This window comes from Benincasa hispida, chromosome 5 (assembly GCF_027475165.1).
Source record: "Benincasa hispida cultivar pf3 chromosome 5, pf3_genome.v1.1, whole genome shotgun sequence".
NCBI classification, from domain to species: domain Eukaryota; kingdom Viridiplantae; phylum Streptophyta; class Magnoliopsida; order Cucurbitales; family Cucurbitaceae; genus Benincasa; species Benincasa hispida.
In genome coordinates, this window is record NC_143482.1 from 8,169,037 (window position 1) to 8,175,438 (window position 6,402).

The window sequence follows — 6,402 nt, forward strand, 5'->3', positions numbered from 1 at the left end:
AATGCGACGTAGATGCGTTGTTCAATTTATCTTGAGCCTTGAACGCATGCGGTGACTTGATTTCCTACAAAACAGACTTGAAACATACCATCGCAATGGTGTCAGTGGGTGTATTGACGACAATTTATAATTCTCGCATTTTTTAGATAATTTCTATACAATTGACGCAACTTTCCTTTCTTTTGGCCGCAATATCTAAATAAAATAGTATAAATAACTTGTATTTCTACAAGTTATCAATTTTCGCCTTGCGTCAACGCATCTTCTACAAAAAAATACATAAGTTAGCTGTTTTAATGCGCTAGACGCATGCGATCGCAATGTTGTGAACTTAGTGCTTTTGGACGTAATATTGTATATTTTTATCATCGCAATCCTACATTGTTTTATAACTTTGTGCTATAATAACGTGTATTTCTGCTCGTTATCACACCCCCAAATTTTAACAATGCTCGTCCTTAAGCATAAGCTAAAGATTTTCTTTAGAAAGTCGACCACCTTCTCTTTCCTAGATTTCTCAAGGATGCCTTATTCAAATCCTATGCACCAAAATTTCCTTAATTCTTATCCAGGTCTCTTCTTAAAATATTTCTAAAATTTAGGGACCGCAAGTATAACCTTCAAAAAGACTTTACTAGATTCCAGGGCATTGCATGATTTATTTCATAAAAAAAAAAAAAAACTTTTTCACTGGGGTATTTTCAAATGAATTTTTTTTATCCTTGCGTATTTTAGACATTTTTTTTTCTATGACCTTGCGCTGATCCAAGTGCCTAGCCTTCGTTTTGGCTTGCCCTTACGTGTGTCATGCGGACATTCAACTACGAGCAAGGCGCTCTTTCTCAGTCTAAACTCATGCCCATTTAGCAGCGGAGTTGCGATCATTTATTTATGCGTTGATTATGATTCCTACCTTCATTTTGGCTTGCCCCTGCGTGTGTCATACGGACATCCAACTACAAGTTGGATCCGATCGCAACGTTATGATGATTTTTTTTGTAAGCTAAAAATAGCAAGGTCGAACATGAATACTGCACCCCCAAATTTAAAATGCGACAATGTCCTCATTGCTGAAAGATTGAAAGAAGTCATGCGATGCTCTTAAGAAGTTTCGTAAAGGATCAGTTTGAAAGAAAGCTAGCAGCCCACTATCTTCTAGAAATATTTCATGAGGTGACTGTCCTAAAATTAAGTTGACTCTAGTATATATGAAAAAATAGAAGCATGCATTTCATCATTGAAATCATAATTGACAAAGAGAAATAATGCGATGACTTACTAAATTGATCAACGTTAAATGATTGTGCCGACCAAAGAGGATGCGATGCTAAAATGATCAAAGGTAAAATGCGATGTGCTAATGCAAAATTTGGAATAAATAAAGTCAAGAAGAGATACAACCCCCAAATTTGTGCTGTCACTCGCATTATTGGTGAACGCATCTTTCTTTGTGGCGAATTGCTTTCTTCGATTGTGGTGATGAAATAAAGTAGATGCGTCTTCGTGTAGCGCCTCCGCAATCGTTCACCTCGATCGTTGCAAAGAAAACATCGAGAGGGCACGATCGTTCAACACGATCGCATTATTTTTTTTTTATTTTATTTTTTGTAATAAATAAGCAAATATGCGATAACAGATAACAGCAAAGTAATGAAAGTTCATGAAGCATTTATATGAAAAAAAAAAGGATATTCAAAAGGATTGTGTCCCTGATGAGGTTGAGTCGCATAGTAACTCAGGGACTGCTTATTTCAAGCTGGACTTTTTACATCCACGACGACTTTTTCTTCTATTCTTTGTCTTCTGGGATCTTGACTGCCTTAATCTAGAGCTTCTCCCTATTGACGTTCATTACGATTTCCCCCTTGTGCACATCAATTTGAGCGCGACCAGTCGAGAGAAATGGTCGTTCCAATATGATGGGCACATCTTTATTCGCTTTATAGTCCAGAATGATAAAGTCTGCCAGTAAGATGAATTTGTCAATTGAGATTTCAGTATCTTTCAACTCTCCATCGGGATGTATTCTGGATCTGTCTGTAAGTAGGAGAGTCTCATTCATGGGCGTGAGTTTTTTCATATTCAATTGTTTGAAGATTGATAACGGCATTACGTTTATACTCGCTCCAAGATCGCATAGTGCTTGACCAATGTAGACCCCTCCAATTGAGCATGGTATCGTGAAGATTCTTGGGTCGCACATTTTTGGTGGGATCATAGTATTTTGCGTTACTACTTCTGTGGAAATCTTATCTTCATCATTCTATTTCTTTTTCAATCTCTACGGGAATGGTGGTAGCGGGACTTCTTCTATCTCGCGTTCTAGAGGCTTGAAGGGGGATGCAACTTCTGAATTCATCTTCTCGGGCTCTTTTGAATCAAATGTCAACGAGTCCTCGGTTGTCACCGCATTCAAGTTGGTCGTGATAGGTTCCTCCCCTACTTTCTCTATCATTTTGTCGTTTAACAAAAAGACTGCTAAGCATTGTTCCTTTCCTGTACCCCCAACGTTGCGAAGGAGCTCCGTTGAGCTAGGCAACGCTTCTTGTGGTCTATTTTTGAGTTCGCCTGCAATTTGTCCTAATTGAATTTCGATATTTCGGATCGACGATGCTTGATTCTGAAGCATTGATTCATTCTTCTCAATATACTGCTTTAGCAAGCTCTCTAAGGATGAAGATTGCGATGCCTGTGAACCTGGCTTGGTTATGCGTCTGACCATTTGTTCGCGGGAAAAACCCTGGTGGCCCTTCCTTTTACACCACTGGTTAAAAGCTTTATTGTTGATTTTTCCATGCGAAATTGGGGTGGTTTCTCCACCTCGGGGTTGTACGTATCGGAATAAGGGTTGTTCTTTATGAAGCATACTGACTGCGAATTTCCTGGGCATTCTTCTATCGGATGTGCTTCTCCACAACTAACACAACTCGTGGTCGTTTGAGCAATTGCGTTGACCTGCCATTTTTGCGCTCTCGTGCTATTAATTGTGATGCCTTGTATCAAACTCATCATTGCGTTCATTTGGGTTTGTAGGGATGCGATGGCCCCATTATTTACATCACTATCTTTGATCCTCAATCTTTGATCGCTTTCTCGTCAGTCCTCGTGATTTTTGGAAATGCGATCAAGTATATTTTTCGCCTCATCGTAAGTTTTATCAAGCAGACCACTAGCTGCTACTGCATTGGCAGCCATCTGCAATGCAGGGTTCGGTCATTGGTAGAAAATCTCCATCTATAAGTAGTCTGGTAAGCCGTTATGTGGGCAATCCCTTACCAGCCTCTTAAACCTCGCCCAAGCATCACTAAGCGATTCATCAATTTTCTGTTCAAAATTCATAATTAACTTCCTCCTTCTTGCGTTCTCTGTTGGAAGGAAGAATTTCTTCATGAAAATTTCCATGACTTATTCCCACGATGTTATCTCCCCTTGTTCAAGAGAATAAGTCCATTTTCGTGCTTGATCGCATAAGGAAAATGGGAACAATGTTAGTCGAACCTCCTCGGTAGAGATATTTGGGAACACAAAAGTGTTGCAGATTTCAATAAAACTCCGGAGATGGGCGTGCGTGTCCTTGCCGCACCTTCCACCAAACTGTGCGACCGCTTGAATCATCTGCAACATAACCGATTTCATTTCAAACCTCGATCCATCCAGCACTGGCCTCATGATTCCTGGGGAGAAATCATATAGGTTGGGCGATGCATAGTCTCGAATGGGTCTATTGCGGTCATTTGCCAGGATGATGGGGTTGGCCACTATATTATTTGCGTTTGCGGCCCTCTCTTCCGGTTGTTCCACCATTCTTGGAGTTCTGTCTTCTTGTTGTTGGCGGTTGGTTCTCAATCTTCGTCGGAACGTTCTTTCAATCTTTGGGTCGTAATTCACTAGAGATTGAATGCTGCAAAGAAAATCAGAAAATTATCGTTAGCACAATGTATTACCGAAGTCCCCGACAACGGCGCCAAATACTTGATGCGTTATATTATGCGATGAAATAATGGTAAGGATTGCGTTGGTGAAAGATGCGTTGAGCATGCAAGTTTTCTCAGTAAGATCCAAGTATAAATCCTACTGAGTTGCCTGGTAAGCTGAACTTAGAGACTAAGGAAAACAATATGCGGTGGTAATTTTTAGATCACTTTGCGGTAACAATTAAGTCAATGGTTTGGTTGGTTTGTTGTTTAAGGTATAAAAAGTATGTGGCGGATTTGAGAAAAGGGTAATTATGCGACAGAAACACTGAGTACGTGACGGAACGGGTTGAGAAGGTCTTTAGCTAGTGTTTCTCGAGAATGCATTCAAGTTATGCGATCACGCTACACTCATGTGACAACAAATCATTTCCCAATGAAAATGCTATGGCTCCTAACTTTAGAACGCATGCGAAGAATGCGATAGTGTCTATAGAGCTTATTCCTAAGTCTCTACTTCTTGCCCATGCAATGATGCAAGATGCACACAAGGACAAGGTGACCACATACAATCATAACCTATCTCTAGGATGCATGCGATGCGTTAATAGCAAATAGAAATGATTATGCATTTCTAATATGACTCTCCCAAGCCTAGATTCTAATATGACTTTTCCAAGCCTAGATTTTATCCTTAGACTACCCTCCCGAGTATCTCTAATGGGCGAATGACGTATACATAATACAAGATAATCACATAGAATGGAGATCCCGAGTTTTGCTAGCTAAGTGCTTCTCAACCCATTCGACAAATTTAGCTATTCATGCATACTGTACAGAGAGTAAACAGATATAAAGATGCAACTTCCATTCTATAAATAAGTTCAGAATACAAAATGACAATGGAAAATAAGGGTAGAGAGCTCGGTAGCAATTCCTTTCTTCCCAAGGCTTTTACACTGTTATCTTTATTCTGCTTAAAAGATGTTCTTGCTTCCGCAAGAGTTGGCCCTCTCTTTGATCTTGATGCTCCCAGTACTCTTCCGAGTTCACCGGGACGATCTCTCGGTGCAATCTCCCTTCGTTCGCTTCCGCCTTCTAAGTAAAAGAAAAACTATGAACAAGGCTACTTCTATCTATATGGTAAATTCTGTAAACTGAGCGAACTCCTTCACTGAATGTGGCCTTCGGTATTTATAGAGCTTCGGGTGAAAGGCTTCTTCTCTCTTATGATTGCATTGATGGGATGACATTAATTCTCTGTCTGATGTACCAAATATTTGTCACCGAAAAGTTGAGTGTACTTGCTACAATAGGTCGTTAACGGCTTGTCAACTTAATTCGGAATCGACTGTCATCAGTTTTCTGTCCCATCGTGATTTATTACACTTTTTACCAAGATGTGCCCACCATGATGCGCCGACTCTATGCGGCAACCTTTTTGAGTAGATATTCGCGAGCGCAAATGATCGCATAGACTTGCGTCAACGCAATCTCTTAATGTGCTCGAACGTTAATTTCTTTGGATTGCATTTTCGCCTTGCGTCAATACATTTTCTGCACAAAAATACATAAGTTAGCTATTTTAATGTGATGGACGCATGCGATCGCAATGTTGTGAACTTAATGCTTTTGGACGCAATATTGTATATTTTTATCATCGCAATCCTGCATTGTTTTATGACTTTGCGCTGTAATAACGTGCATTTTTGCCCGTTATCAGTACCTTATTTTGGTAACACCATTGGATGCAGCCTACTTTGTAGTTGTTACAAAGAGTTATAAAGTGCTACATACGATGTGATCCTAATTCGTACATATTATGACATGAGGAGTGGGGGCGTCCTATGCAATGAGTTTGCATAAGATCAGGACCATGAAATAAGCCACTATTACTTTATAACGTTGTTTACTATTTAAGACTGACTATTTCACCTAGATGACCTAAGTAACTCGATCTTAATCCTGAGCTAACTAAGAACTTCTGTTTATTCGGGATTGCCCTTAGATTTGCATAGTTGAGGGTTGGCTCAACAGCACCGGCTCAATAAGACTCCCATTTCAGGGGTAAGACCAGATAGATAGCTAGGGATATAGGGTGCAAGACGGAGTTCACACATCCCGATTTAGAGATAGAGGAAAGGTTGTTCTCTCAAGTACTGAATCCAGGTCTTGAACAAGGGTCCCCACCCTCTTACTGGGCCAAGAGAGTTCAGTTTACTGATTGGATCACAAACCAGTTATTCATTAGAGGATCAGTAGGGACTTGAGGAATAAGACGTAATCTCGGGGGTAAAACAGATATTTGACCCAACCGTTATTACGAACAACATGTGAAGGGTCGACTTGCTAATTATGGTTAAATCATGTGGACATAATATATCTACAATGAGAGGAGTGCAACTATGGCCTTTAGTGGAGTGACCCATTAGTTAACGAATGGAGATTAATTTGGTCTAATGAGTTTAGCCAATTAATCTCGGATCGT

General features: G+C 40.0%; 1 non-coding gene across 1 annotated transcript; it reads left to right on the forward strand.

The window, feature by feature from the left end:
- Positions 1–3,250: 3,250 nt before the first annotated feature.
- LOC150035889 (small nucleolar RNA R71) lies at positions 3,251–3,357 on the forward strand. Its single transcript, XR_016529915.1, has one exon. It is a non-coding gene; the product is annotated as a small nucleolar RNA R71 (small nucleolar RNA).
- Positions 3,358–6,402: the final 3,045 nt, after the last annotated feature.